Consider the following 15,165-nt stretch of genomic DNA (forward strand, 5'->3'; position numbering starts at 1 on the left):
GGCTTTGGTGTGTTTGAGTCACAGAATGACCCTCTGAACTAAGCACTATGGTTTCTGGTGTATGTGATCCACAGGGTGACCCTGTGTGCTAGGCTCTATGGTTTCTGGTGTGTCTGACCCACAGGGGGACCCTCTGTGCTAGGCTCTATGGTTTCTGGTGTGTCTGACCCACAGGAGGACCCTGTGTGCTAGGCTCTATGGTTTCTGGTGTGTCTGACCCACAGGGGGACCCTCTGTGCTAGGCTCTATGGTTTCTGGTGTGTCTGACCCACAGGGGGACCCTCTGTGCTAGGCTCTATGGTTTCTGGTGTGTCTGACCCACAGGGGGACTCTCTGTGTTCGGCACTACAGTCTTTAGTGTACCTGACCTACAGGATGGCTCTATAAAACCAGCACAACTTTCCTAAGTTTACAGATGTGAGGCATCATAACTAATAAGTTATGGAGCTGAGATTCAATTTCCAGGTCTGTCTGGCTCCAAAAACAATCTTCACAATGCTGTCCTGCCCACAGAAAATCTGTGAGAAGGCTAGTAACTGTAACCAAACAATGAAAGTAAATATTTGTATAGTAAAGAACAGAGACACCCTAATGTTCACGCCTACCTGGAAACACTCTCAAGTCTCAGCTTTCCATTCACAAGCACGTCAAAGGCAACTCTTTTCAAGCATTTGGTTCCTCTGAGGACTGAAATGCTTTCTGGCTAATTGTGGAGTGTGTCATAAGGTCACTCCTAAACTGTTGTATAACCAGTTCCTACAGCCACTTACTCCTGGAGTAGCAACCAGAAGGCCCAAGAAAGAGATGGCATCTTTTTTGAGTGTAGCAAGAACACTCTCTAACCAGGTTGTGTGAGTTCTCACTCAGACCAGGATCCTCAGGAGAGAACGCATATAGGCAACACCGGGAATATTTAGTCAACCATATTGAAAGCACAGGCACACTCAGTCCTGGTCTTTGCAAAGCTTCTAGTCTGATAGCTGGAATTAGCCAAATCATCTCACAAACATGACTGTGATAGTGTTAGAAAGGAAAGGCATGGGCCTTTTTGCTAGCTTGTAACAGGCCATCTGACTTTACCATGGACAAGAGGAGTCACATCCAATGAAGAAGACTTTCCCTGAGAAATTTTTAATTTCCCAGTAAGAAATGACAATTGTCAAGATGGCTGGTGATACTTTCTGGGTTACCTAGCAACGATGGCTAGATATAAGCTATTCTTTCCAAGGTGTCTTCAAAGTTCTCATGATGCTGAAAATGAGCCATCTGGATTCTCCCGTCCTACAACGTGAAATTCTAGGACTTTTAACATCATGAGGCTCATTGAGGCCTTTTCTAACCCCACCCCCTTCCAGGTCTTCCCAGCTTTCTACACACAGCCTAACATTTTCGTATCTGTAGGCTCCCAGTAATCCCCCTGTACATTTGAAGGAAATTTGGGTTCTTGTTAGCTTTTGTGAAATTAAAAAATGAAAGTTCCCCATAGCTCTCTACAAACTAAGTGAGTGGATAATAGAACTAATGTTTGGTTAACTACATTTACCAAGAGCTATCTTACCAAACTCAGAAAGAAAAATCATAATGCCATGACACTCAGCCCTGACCTCCCTCGCCATCATTTAAAAAAAAAAATACAATGTTAGATCTTAGTGGTGTTGACAGCTCTCACAGAGCTAGCTCGGGCCTAAAGATGGGCTACCCAACTCTTCTCAGCTATTAGTAGGCAGTGGCTGCCTCACCACCCTTTCCAGAGTTGAGAGACGCTATTATCTACCTCATGGGTTTAGTGAAGCAAATAGAAGTTTGATTTCTTTTCAGATAAAAGAGATGATGCAAATGAGAATTTTATCTTGCATGGAGGAGTGACAAAGTAGGAGAATGAATCCTACTTGATTACAATCCTCCATCATTCTGGTTTTATAATTACTGAATGGAATCAATCAGCCTTCAATTGTTACCTTGGTAAAAGATTAAAACATCATTACTTGTCCTACATATTTCACACTTTAGCAAATTTTAATAAACTGAATGCATGAGAAATTGTTATATTATCTTTCTTGATATTGGGATGCTAATGACATTGCTATTGATTTTAATTCACATTCTCTGGTCAAAAGGAGTCAGATTCCAGCGAGGCATGGCACCTGTAATCCACACTAACAGATGAAGGCCGCTAAACATTGAAATAGCCAAAATGGAATCATTAATCAGAAATATCACACAATGATTGCCAAAAAAAAAACTAGGGAGGGTTTAATCTTCATAATGAACATCTTCTATGACATATTGGTTCATTTGTAACTTTTGCACATTGGTGATGGTGATTTCTCTAATAAAATATTTTAAAGGAAGTAAGTAAAAATGTCCTTAGAAGATAAAATTTGAAGGCTATCAATTACCAGTGGAGGGGCTCACAGGCTGAAAGGGTAAAAAATGCACCCTGAAGAGCAGAGTGTCCATGTTCTTCCTTCAAACCATTCAGGGGCTGGAAGTCTGAGTTAGTGAAGCATACTTGCCAAGCATATCTGAGGCCCTGGGTTCAAGTCCCAGTACTACCAGAAAGAGGGGTAGTCTACAGACCGATCAGTTAATGTGGTAGAACACAAGAATTAATTAAGAGTGGAGGTTTTCTCCACAGTTATCTGGCAACACCCAGGTATGCTCCTCCCCACAGTTACCTGGCAACAGCCAGGTAGGCCTGCCCACTGTAAAAGGGGCTGCTTGCCTCCTCCTCACTCTCTTACTCTCTTACTCTCTTGCCTCTAGCTTCTCCTCGCCCTTCCTCCCTTCCCTTCCCCTTCTCTCCACATGGTCATGGCCAGCCTCCTCTTCTCTTCTCTCTCTCTCCTCTTTCTTTACCATCTTCTCCCATTTCTCTCCCTACCTTTGCCCTCTGCCCTAAATAAACCCCCTCCCCTTTGGGGAAAAAAAAAGTGGAGGTTTTATGATTAGATATCATGTCTTCAGGTAATCTGATGACTACTTTTTGGCTCAGTCTTCTATAAAATGGAAGTACAATAGACGTAGCCATTTCTGAGTGCTGTTATCAAGATGAGAGATGACCATGCTTCAGAACAGCTGAGTCAAACTCTATTTCCACGGCTTTAACAACACTGAAGTCCCTACAAGTGGAGATTGTTTTTATTCTCCCCAAGTTCTTTGTCTGCCTTTCGGCCTATTATTCTTTTCCCTAGCTAGTACATTGGGTTTTGTTTCATTGCTTTGTTTTGTGTTGCAGGAATTGAGTTCCAGACCTGTTCACTCTAGATGGATGCTCTATCACTGAGCTATACACACTCAGCCCTCTAGCTAGTAAATAGGACCACACTTCCCGGGGATCTAATCAAGCCTGGGAAGTCTCGTCTCTGGAGTTCAAATGGGCACGGGTGAAGAGCGCACAAGAGCAGGCTGTTAAATGCTCCACCATGTGATCCTTTCCCCCTATAGCCTGTCCTGACTAGGTCTATAAAAATCATGATAAACGTCCTCTGCAGGATTTGGTTTCTTATAAAAGGTGGGAAAGGGAATGGTTTTGCTTCGTGGGTATAGAAGATAAAATATACATGGCCCTGGAAAAAGACTCGAGACTCACCGTCCCAGTTTTACAAGAGCAGGGATGGTTAAAGTTCCAGGGAAGATACAGCATGGGGCTAAGGGGTTTGTACAGCATGGAGCTAAAGAGTTTGTACAGGAGCCAGGGATGGATAGGAGTCCCAGGTGATGCCATTGGAACATACAGTATTAAATAAACCCTTCAACTGCCTCCTTTTCTCAAGTTCAGATCCACAGGGCTTCTCTTTGATTTAGGCAGAACCTCATGATACCGGATCTACATAGTAGACTTCATGTTCTTGAAAGGTTGTCACGGCGCAGCTTGTAACAGATCACAGCCGACTAGACGGTTCCACGAGGGGAGGTTTATTAAGAAAGTGGGAGAGCGGGAGGAGAGAGAGAGTAGTAGAGAGAGAGTAGAGGCCGGCCATGACCACGTGGAGAGAGGGGTAAGGGAAGGGGGGAGGGGAGACGGCAACCTGCAGGCGGGTCGAGGGACCAAGAGAGAGAGGAGGGGCCAAGCAGCTCCTTTTATAGTGGGCAGGCCTACGGGGTAACTGTGGGGTGGAGCGTACCTGGCTGTTGCCAAGTGACTGTGGAGGTGGAGTTTAGACAGATTACTAACAGTTCTAGTTAAATCCACTCTGCTATCTTTTTAAGGAGCTTTTTAAAGGTTTATCTATTTATCATTTTATATGTATGTGTGTACTTGCATGAGTTTAGGTGTATCATATGCATGCAGGAGCCCACAGAGGCCAAAGAGGGTACAAGATTCCCTACAGCCAGACTTGCAGGCTGTTGTGAACCATTGTGTGGATGCTGGGGACCAAACCAAGGTCCACTGCAAGATCAGTAAGCACTCTCAACCGCTGAGCCACCTCTCAAGCCCCTTAATCATCTTTTTATTGACTTGTATATTTCTATGAGAAGGGTATTTTAAAATTTAAAACAATATTAAGCTGTTCTTTTTATCTCATTTTAAATTGTCTTTTTAAAGTATGTGTATATGCATGTGTTTGTATGTGGATATATGCACATCCATGTAGTGCCTGCAGAGGCCAAAAGGGAGCTGCAGATCCACTGGAGCTGGAGTTACAGACAGTTATGAACTGTGGGTGCTGGGAACTGAACCCAGGTCCTCTGCAAAAACAGTACACATTCTTAAGCACTGGGTCATTTCTCTGGCTCCAGTTGGTAGTTGTTTGTTTGTTTGTTTGTTTGTTGTCTTGTGGTTGGTTAGTTGGTTGGTTGGTTGGTTGGTTTGGCGTTGTTTTTTCCTCATAGCCCTAGGTCAAAGTAGTCCTTGTATCTAACTCAAGAAAAACATCCTGAGCCAGGGAGTGGTGGCGCGCGCGCACACACGCCTTTAATCCCAGCACTTGGGAAGCAGAGGCAGGCGGATTTCTGAGTTCAAGGCCAGCCTGATCTACAGAGTGAGTTCCAGGACAGCCAGGACTACCAAAAAAAAAAAAAAGTATTCATTTGAAAAGTCACAATTTTTTAAATTAAGATATTTTTCTTTATATTATATAAAGTAACACTTTATATAATAAAGTTATATGCTTAAATTTAATATATACACTCCCAGATTGATTACAAAAATCTTCACATGTGTGGACTTTAATGTTGTTAAAGCCATAGAACTAAAGTTTGACTCTATTATATGTTATTATATATAATATTAGATATACTCTTGTAAGTGTATCTGTCACAAAGGTTATAAAAGCAAGTTGAGGGTGATCACAAATACATAGAAAACTTCACCTCAAGAACTGAGGACAAGCTACAAGCTCTCTCTTTTGACTGTCCATGCCCCCAGTGTGAGCTTCACTCTGCTCACAGCAAAATATGCCTGTTTAGTTCCCCCCTCTTGAATCTGGGATGAATTCTGACTTCACCAGGACGTGACATTATGTACTTCCAAGAGTGGTTGACCCAAAGTTCACAGCTTCTGTCTGTTTCCCTCAGGGCGCTGTTTTTGGACCCTGCTACTATGCTATGGATAAAGTCAAGTATCAAGGGTCCAGGCCAGAACAAGGTGTTCCATCTCATGTCTCCCACTGAGGTTCAGCCAGTAGTGAGACACAAACCTACAGATGCAGATATGAAAGAGCCTTGGGGTGTTTCTAGACCCCAGTCATCAGGCTAAGTACCAATGTCTTCCCATCGGGAGTTCCGGATATCACAGAGCAGAGATAAGATAACACATTATGCTAACTGTACCCTTTCCAGATTTCTGACTGGCATATTCATGGTTGTGATGAAATGATTACTGATTTATAGTAAGAATTATTTTATTCAGTAATAGCACCTGAACAAGATTCAACAAACATCATTGGTATTTGCTGATTAAGCATCAAAGCATAGAGACACAAAATTGCAGGTAGCTCAGAAAGTTAGATTCACTTTTCTCATGTGAATACTTTGGCTTCCCCATATCTTAGAAGCACCAAAGGAATGGACTAGGAATTGGAGACTTTTTATTGTCACGTCAGTTAAGCAAAAGGATTCCTATGTCTTGATCATGTCTCTTGGTCTCTATTAACCATAGGTAAAATGAAGTTCATAGCTACTTTCCTGAATTCTTATAAAAATCAGCTCTATAAGAAAAAAGTCAGTTACTAGACAGTGGTGACTTATTCCTTTAATCCCAGCATTCCTAAGGCAGAGAGAGGCAGGTGAATCTCTGAGTTGAGGGCCAGCCTAGTCTATAGAGCATGAGTTCCAGGACAGCCAGGCTACACAGAAAGAAGCCCTGCCTCAGAAAGAAAGAAAGAAAGAAAGAAAGAAAGAAAGAAAGAAAGAAAGAAAGAAAGAAGAAAGAAAGAGAGAGAGATAAGGAGGGAGGGGAAGAAGGAAGGAAGGAAGGAAGGAAGGAAGGAAGGAAGGAAGGAAGGAAGGAAGGGAAGAAGGAAGGAAGGAAGGAAAGAAGGGGAGAAAGAGAAAGAGAGAGGGGGGTTGGTCAACATCTAAAGCATGTCATTTGTCTCTTTTTCTATTTACTAATGATGGAAGTTTGCTAGGACTATGTAATACTGAATGCTTAAACACAAAAATATATCATCCCGTAGGTCTAGGAACTAGAAGTTCAGAATCAAGGCTGACGGGCTCAGTACATACCAGCATCTGTACAGAAGAAGCTGCCCTATGCCTTTCTCTTTCAGTGGCTTGCCAGCCATCTTTGGCATTCCCAGGCTAGTAAATCCATCACCCCCGATTCTGCCTTAACAGTTTCACGGTGTTCTCTCTGGTGTGTATCTGTGGCCAAATCTCCCTTTGTAGTGAGGACAATCAGCCGTATTGGACTGGAGCTCACTGTAACCTGATTAGGTTTATAAAGACCCTATCTCCAAATAAAGTCATAATCCGAAGTCCTGTGGGTTAGAACGTTCTCCTAAGAAATGTAGGGAAGATCCGATTCACCCTATAATGTCAATGAAGGTAATGATCCGCAGTGTATACCGGGGTCATTTAAGGAGAGCACAGCATAAATTCAGCAGACAGCAACAACAACCTTGATGTGGATAAAAATGTGCAAAACCCTTCTTTTGAAATCCCAGACTAAGTGGCTCTGGCTAGATCCCTCTGTGAACCTTGTGTTCAGCCCAGGTTCATAAATCCTGGAAGGAAATCCAAGCCAATTCTGCAGTTTCTAACAAGCTCCAGAGGCTGAATGGATCAGACAGAATTTCACTTGGAATTCAGGTTTATTGAGTCTAATTTGAAACTTAATGCAAATTCATGAAACACAAACTCCTTACAAATTGAATAGAACCCAGTACAGAGTGCCCCCGAGCCACCAGGAACACACACAATGAATGCTGGAGTTTTCCCATCTTGGAAATAGGGGACAGGACGGGCCAGGCTGGCAAGGCCTCACTCACCACCTTAGAAGCGTGGTGTATCTGCATCTCATGAATTATTTCAAACAGAAAAGTACATAGCGTAATAATGAGTAAAGTTTAAAGCAATATGAATCTCCTTATATAAACATGTGTCAAAACTTGCAAAGCTTGGAGATGGGGAAGACAAGAGGCTTGCAAACTAGGTTTTTATTGAAATGTCAGAAAGCATGATGGTGAATCTTCGCTGTCAACTTGAGTGGATTAGAATCACCATGGAAACAAACTTTTGAACATATCTATGGTATGTTTTAGAAAGGTTTAGCTGAGCTGGGAATACCTAGCCTGAATATATGGGTAGTACCAGCCCATGTGCTGGGGTCAGGGGAGGAGGGTCCTTGGATGAGTAAAAAGGAAAATGAAAGCTAACCAGCATCTCCTCTCTTGCTCTCTCGCAGGCTCTCCCTCCCTCCCTCACTCTCCCTCACTCTCCACCCCCACTCGCTCTCTTGCTCACTCTCTGGCTCTTCCTCACTCTCCCTCGCTCTCCTTTGCTTCTCACGCTCTCCCCTCCCCCCCACTCCTAACTATCATAAAAACAATATGACTACCCACCTCATTCTCTTGCGGTCATGCCTTCTCCACTGTGATGTCTGCATTCCCTCCAACCTTAAGTTAAAATAAACAAGGTATCTGGTCCCAGCAATTAGAAAAATAACTAATAAAGAATATGTCAATGTAACTGGTCAGCAGAAGTAAATGCAATCTTTAATCTACACAAGGCACTATGGTATGCATAAAGTAAACTTTGGCTAGGGCTCATAGTGGCCATCTCGTCTTTAAGACTGTTATGAAGAATTAAAATCTTTTGATTAGTAAATAGCAGTCTCATCCAGATGGGCCGTGTGAGTAATGGTTATGCTGCCAAGAAACAACACTGTAAAGTCAATAGCTGGGGGTAGAAGTTAGATGTGTTTAAAACTTTTAAGGAAGGCTGGGTATCAGCCTGGTTATTAGAAGTGATCACGTGTCACAGATGCAAAGATGAAGGCCTGTGAGATGTCTGAACACAAAAAGGCGCTGGCTGCCAAGGCTGGCGACCTAAGTTCAGTTCCTTTAAATTCCTGGGACCCACGTGGTAAGAGGAGAAAACCAACTTGCACAAGTTGTCCTTTACAACCACACGCAAGGTGTGTCATGCATAAACATACACACAAATAGATAATAGATAGATAGATAGATAGATAGATAGATAGATAGATAGAGATAGATACATACATACATATATACATATATACATACATACATAGATATAGATAGATAGATAGATAGATAGATAGATAGATAGATAGACAGGCAGATTGATAGATATAATTTTTTAAAGTATTTTAAGAGAGAACAGAAGCTTAAGTAAATAGGCCATAATTGTCAGGTTTGCATTTTCATTTCACGAATACATTCCCCAGGGCTGTCGGGATGGCTCAGAGCTTAAGAGCTCTGGTTGCAGAAGCACAAGGAACAGAATTCACATTGCAGCATGTGCAGAACAAGCCAGGTCCCCAGTGGTCCTCTAACTCTAGCACGGAGAGGGACATAGACAGGAGGATGGCTAGGAATGTATATCAACCTAGCTGAGAAATGCAAGCTCCGGGGTCAGTTGAAAGTCCTTGCCTCAAAGGAATAAGGCACAGAGTGATAGAGGAGGACACTTGACACCCTCCTCTGGCTTCTTCACCTGCGCCTGCACACACATGCACACATACACCTCACACACATACAAACACACCAAAAAATAAAACAGAAGTAACACATTGCCCTCTTTACATTTATTCCTATGGGAAAATTAACTTGCTCCATATTTATTTGAATTAGAATTAGAGGCCATTGCCCGTGACTTAACAACTTTATTGAAGTATGATTTGCCTGCCATCAGATTCCCTGCTTCTAAGAGCACAATTCAAAGGATTTTGGTAAACATATGGAAATGCACGACCGTCTCCACATCATCTAATTTTAGAGTAATTTTGTCACCTCAGTAACACCTTCCATTCTCGTTTACAGTAAGTACCGCCTCTGCTCCTAGCCGGAGCAACCACGAGTCTTCTCTTTGTCTCCTTAGAGCTGCTTTTTTTCTAGCCATTTCAGACAAGTGCGCCTACAGACAAACTCAGCCCAGCTACTAAGGGTTTCATGCATGTTGCATCATACGTTTGTATTTTCTTCCTTTCTATCCCTGAATTTGCTTCCATTGTCTGGATCCTATAGCTGTTACTAGGCTGCAGATTAGATGGTCCGGACGTGTATCCAGTCGTTACTACACATGACAGATGTGACTGTAAATATATGTTATAGATTGTACCCAGATATGCCCACCAGAAATTCACCCCTTCCCATGCATAGCACTATTTTTCTCTTCTAACATCCAGACTGGCCTGTCATCCATTTTGTCCAAAAGGATAAATAGGCAACGATGCTCTAATATTTCCAAGCTCAGAGCTTAAGGACATTGGTAGCTTTTTCTTCCCTCTTTGGAAAGCCAGCTGTTGTGTGTACAAAAGTCTTAGCTGGCCTACTGGACACTGAGGCATCACCAGCAGAAAGCCCTGGACACGGAAAGCCATCTTGGATGTTCCAACTCCAGCCAAGCTCCTGGCTGACTGGCCACATCTATAGTACATGGAGCTGAGAGACCACCCAGAAGAACCCAGTCAATCCACACAATCATAAGGTGATAAATGGTTTTGATTTTCGGTCACTGCATTTGGACTGATTTGTTATGCAGTAAAAAATGTAACTAAATAGCATCATCATTTAACCAGTCCCTTTAGATTTTTGTTGATTTTGCGCTCTCTCTCTCTCTCTCTCTGTAGTTGTATACTATTCAATGAATGTTCTTTCCAGTATTTTGAGATAACACTTTTTAAATGTTCTAGAGAGCTTTATAAACATAGATGTTCTGTCTTCCCCTCCACTCTCTCACAATGATGCGTAAAGAATCAATACCCAGCTGTTCCTCTAACAGTGTACACATTAACTAAAGGAAAATCAGCATGAAAAATTCTGTGAAAGATACAAACACTGTCAGCTGGGTCATGGTGGCACAAGCCTTTAATCTCAGCACTCGGGAGGCAGAGGCAGGCAGATCTCCATGAATTCCAAGCCAGCCTGGTCTACAGAGTTCTAGGACAGCCAGGGATACCCAGAGAAACCCTGCCTTTAAAACAAAGATACAAATACTGTCAAAACATAATCTTCACTCTCAAAAAAAAAAACTGAATTGTGTTGCAAAAAAAAAAGTTACTAACATAAAAAAGCACAATAACAAATTAATTTAACAACAAATTAATGTAACCAGACCACCTCCAAAATTGCACAACTCTAGGGGACATCATTTGGTGCCTCCAAGATCTATTTAATAGATGGCATTCAATAGCAAAGACATGAGCTATGACTGAATTCTTCAAGAGTTAGGACTCTGTGATTTATCTTTGCCACATCATTCCCCAGAACAACACAGGTGCCAAAGAAGCCTAGTTCCATTATTATTGTTGAGAATATTGCACAGGCTTCAGTGCAGGAAGAGGCCATCATCAAAGAGAGTAGTCTAAAACTGCACTCTGGGGAAAGGGGGACAGTGAAGGAGGCAGAACAAGGAGACTAAACAGGCTTATCAACATCTTCTTTCAATTAAATCCTGGGCTAGGCATCATGGTACACACCTTTATCCAGTACTCAGGGGGTAGAGGCCAGAGGATCTCTGTGAGTTTGAAGTCAGCCTGGTCTACAGAGCAAGCCCCAGGACTATCAGAACTACATAGAGAGATCCTGTCCACACAAGATTTGGAATTGTTATAATTTAGGAGCCTTGAAAACTGTCCTACTCAATTCCCACTGTCTCTGCTCATCTCGTGTAAGGTAGAAGAAGGTCAATATGCCATTAACAACACCTCTCACTTTAGGATCTATCTTCTACCTTGAGGTTCTTTTCTACCTAGAATCACAGATCCAGGGAATCTAAGGATTCTGTATTTACATCGACAGAACAGAGAGTACAGTGCTCTGATGCCACACCACAGGAGCAAGGAGCTCATCTTGAGAGAATATCACAGATCTAGAAGGCAAAGGGAGAAATCAAACAGCTGGGGTCTGCAGGAAAGGGGAGTGATGCGGAAAGCAGCTGGGCTGGCTAGGGGTCTTTAGGAAGAGAGGTTTGGAAAGATGCTGCTAAGTGGCAGAGTCTCCATCTGCTCCCTCTTCTGGGGCATCTATCCTGACAGGCACATAGTGCTTTCTGAAAAGAAAGAGATGTTATTTTTGCTTCAGTTTGGGCTTTTTCTTTCATTCTTGGGCTTCTCTGGGATATGACACAATGCTGAAATTAGCCTTGCTTCATCCAGGTTAAAAGACACTGAGGCTGGCTAACTAGAGCAAGGAAAGAAACACTTCCCAATGTGTTTTGCAGAATGTTGCTATCCAGTTGAGAAATACACAGAAGAAATTAACATTGCAGTCAGGGTTCTGGGGGAAAAATGGTCAGCAATAAAACCCAATATGATTCTAATCCAGCACCCTCCAAATTTAATTTAACATAGAGCTTTTCATGTAAGACACTTTGAGAACCCTGGTACAGAGGATAAAACAGTAAGGCCCAAAGTTATTACCTGATGATTTGGGGAGAAACAGAGTACTGGATATCATTGGCAGAAAATGTCATGGCATTTATACTCTGCCTGTGACAAAACTGTTCCCACTGCAGATTCAGTTCAAAGTTAGCTATTTTACTTTAATTTCAATCAGAAAAGAAAACTCTTATCTTGAAAAAACTTGCAAGAGGTGTAGGGGAAACTGAGGAGGTAGGAGAAAAGATGTTCCTGGCCACAAGAGCTGGAGGATGCTGGTCTCGCAGGAAAAACAGCAGTGAGCTAAACACAGGGGTCTTACTACTCAGAGGGATGAGGAGTTTTGCACGGTTTGAGCCTGTAGCTGCAGTGTTAGAGAGAAGCCTTCCGTGAAATCAACAAGGAAAGACTGAATAGGCAAAGACCATATAAACCCAGTTAGCCCTCCCTGGAAGCAAGAAGAGGCCTGAGACAAGACCAAGGCAGATGTGAGTCCTGACCCAGGCAGAGAGGCGTACATTAGCTCAGTGTCACCCCTGGTTCCTCCGTGAGGAAGCACAGGAAGATTCTGTGAAGAGCTAGACCGACATTAGCGTCTGCTGTACGTCATCACTGTGCTTTGCTGTGTATTCACTCTTCAGACAATCACAGAAAAGAACCTGTGTATTCCTCTGAGAGCAAAGAGCCTGTCTTGATTTCCTGAAGTCCTGAGTTAAACCCACAGTCAAAAAGTGAATAGACCAATTAACTAAAAAAGCAACTGAAGATGTAGTCACAGAATTGTTGAATGGCACCCAGCCTGCAAGGTTCTGTTCCATGAGTTCATACCAAAACTGTTAGACACATTTAGTGTTTTAATTTTACTTCCCAAAGCATCAAAAGACCTATATGAAATCTTAAAGCCTCCATTTGAGAATCATGTTCATGGCCCAGTGTTATGTCAGTGAAGATTATTTTGGCCTGAGTGTGTGTCATCTGTTGGAAAATGAGAATTCACATTCTAAACAAGGATCATCAGCAGGCAGGGAAGCAAGACAAAGGAAAAATGACATCAGGAAATCTATCAGAGTATCCTGGCAAGCAGGGTGCAAGCAGATGTGCTAATTAGGCAGACTGGACTCTCTTAGGATCCTGCTTAAGCTAAAGGTCTTGGTTTGGAGTTGGGCCAGGGCAGGATCCAGAAGCAAGTGTGTCCCAGCAGCAGCCCAGGTAAATGGGGCTTTGGCATCACACTCATCTGTGTGTGATACATGTAAGACAAAGGGAGATACCCTACCACCAGCACCCTCTCTCTCTCTCTCTCTCTCTCTCTCTCTCTCTCTCTCTCTCTCTCTCTCTCTCCCCCTCTCTCTCTCTCTTTCTCTCTCTCTCTCTCCCTTTCTCTCTCTCCCTTTCTTAGCCCCCCTCAACTATGTGACAGTTGAAAGGTGGAGAGATGGAAAGATGATTCAGCAGTTAAGAAAGCGGGCTGTCTTACTGAGGTAAGACAGGTTTGGTTCAACAGCTGCTACTCAATGGTTTATAACTGACTATCTATAATTCTAGTTCTAGAGGATCCAAAGCCCTCTCTGGGCTCTTCAGACTTCCACATACCCATGGTGCCCATGACCTAGGCTCACAGACATACACATAAATAAAAATAAATAAATCTATAAGGATTTAAAAAAAAAAAGAGCAACTCCCATGGGCCTCCTTTGACTTCTAGCTGTGATTTAAATCTTCCTAATTTATGTCATCTTGTTAACTTCTGGTTGGTTGTCCCTTGTTTACACCTGCCTGATTCTCCAAACACAGCTAAAAAGTACCCCTTGGCCTGCAGAGAACATCCCTGCCTGCCTTTCTGCAGTCAGCTATCTGGAGTCATTCATTCTCTGTGGCCTGACTAACCCAAGCCAACCACATCACAGGGAAGCAGAACTGGGCAATGTCAAGAGCAACTGGGTCCTGCAGGTCTGAGTAGGACATCTCTTTCAAGGCTTCCCCAAAAGTACCAGGTCTCAAGTCTTCAATTCCAAGAGTCAAAACTCAGAGAGAGACCAAGACAAAGACGTGAATGTGCTGTATTTCATAAGTCACCCTGTGAGTTCTCTATTACCCTTTCTTGGAAGTGTGTTCTCATCAGCAGAATGAGGACAGTATTTACCACTTCCATGGGGTCTATTTCAGAAAGAACAGAGCACATACAGATTTAAAATATTACCTAGGTTTACTTCTTCTTTTCAGTTCCTGTCGCAGTGCCTTGCATACTAATACTTTTAAAGCAGAAAGTATATATACCAAAAGAACATTTTCATTACCTAATACTCCTGTTCTGAACCCATCTGCTTTACAGAATTTTTCATATAAAAGAATTCTTTTAAACCAGATCAGCAAAGTCCTGTTTCAACGAACAATTTGTTCCCTAAGCCATAAAAATAGCTTCTACAAGTAAATCTTACGTTAAAAACTGTATTCGAGAAAACATTGTTTTACCTGCGATATGTGAAAACGTGCTTGGAAATGAAATTGCCTCGTGAGTTTGTTGCTGATATTTTGTGAATTTTTATCACTATTAATTAACATCTTAGTTCTTTCTGCCTTCTTATCTCAGGACTTATTGCTCAAAAGCAAGCCCAGCCAAGCAGCACAATGAAAGCCCTTTGCTCTCTATTCAAACAGCAGGTTTGCTTTTCAATAAGCAACAGCTCATTATACTTCTATAGTCTCTGCTCCTCTGTCTGCCTTCTCCCTCCTTCTCACAACCTCATAATCCGGCTTTGAAATTTAATTCTTTGATTTAATCTAGCTGTAGTATTTATTCCTCCCAGCCATTACCTGTGCCTCTGCAGAAATTCACATATTGTGTCTCTGGACACTAGGAGGCAGGGAGCAAGACTTGGCTGGTGGCACATGCCTATAATCCCAGCTTCTTGGGCAGCTAAATCAGAACAGTGGCAATTTCAAGACCTGCCTGAACCATAAATTAAGTTCAATGCCAGTCCTGACCATTTAACGAAACTGTCTCAAAATAAAAAGTAAAGAGCAGATTGGACTCTATCTCAGTAATAGAGCCCTAGGTTCCATACCTGGTACTGCAGGAAAGGGAGGGGAAGGAAAGGAGAAAAGGAAAGGAGGGAGAGAGGGAGGGAGGGAGGGAGGGAGGGAGGGAGGGA

Source organism: Grammomys surdaster, unplaced genomic scaffold (assembly GCF_004785775.1).
Source record: "Grammomys surdaster isolate TR1022 unplaced genomic scaffold, NIH_TR_1.0 99, whole genome shotgun sequence".
NCBI lineage: Eukaryota > Metazoa > Chordata > Mammalia > Rodentia > Muridae > Grammomys > Grammomys surdaster.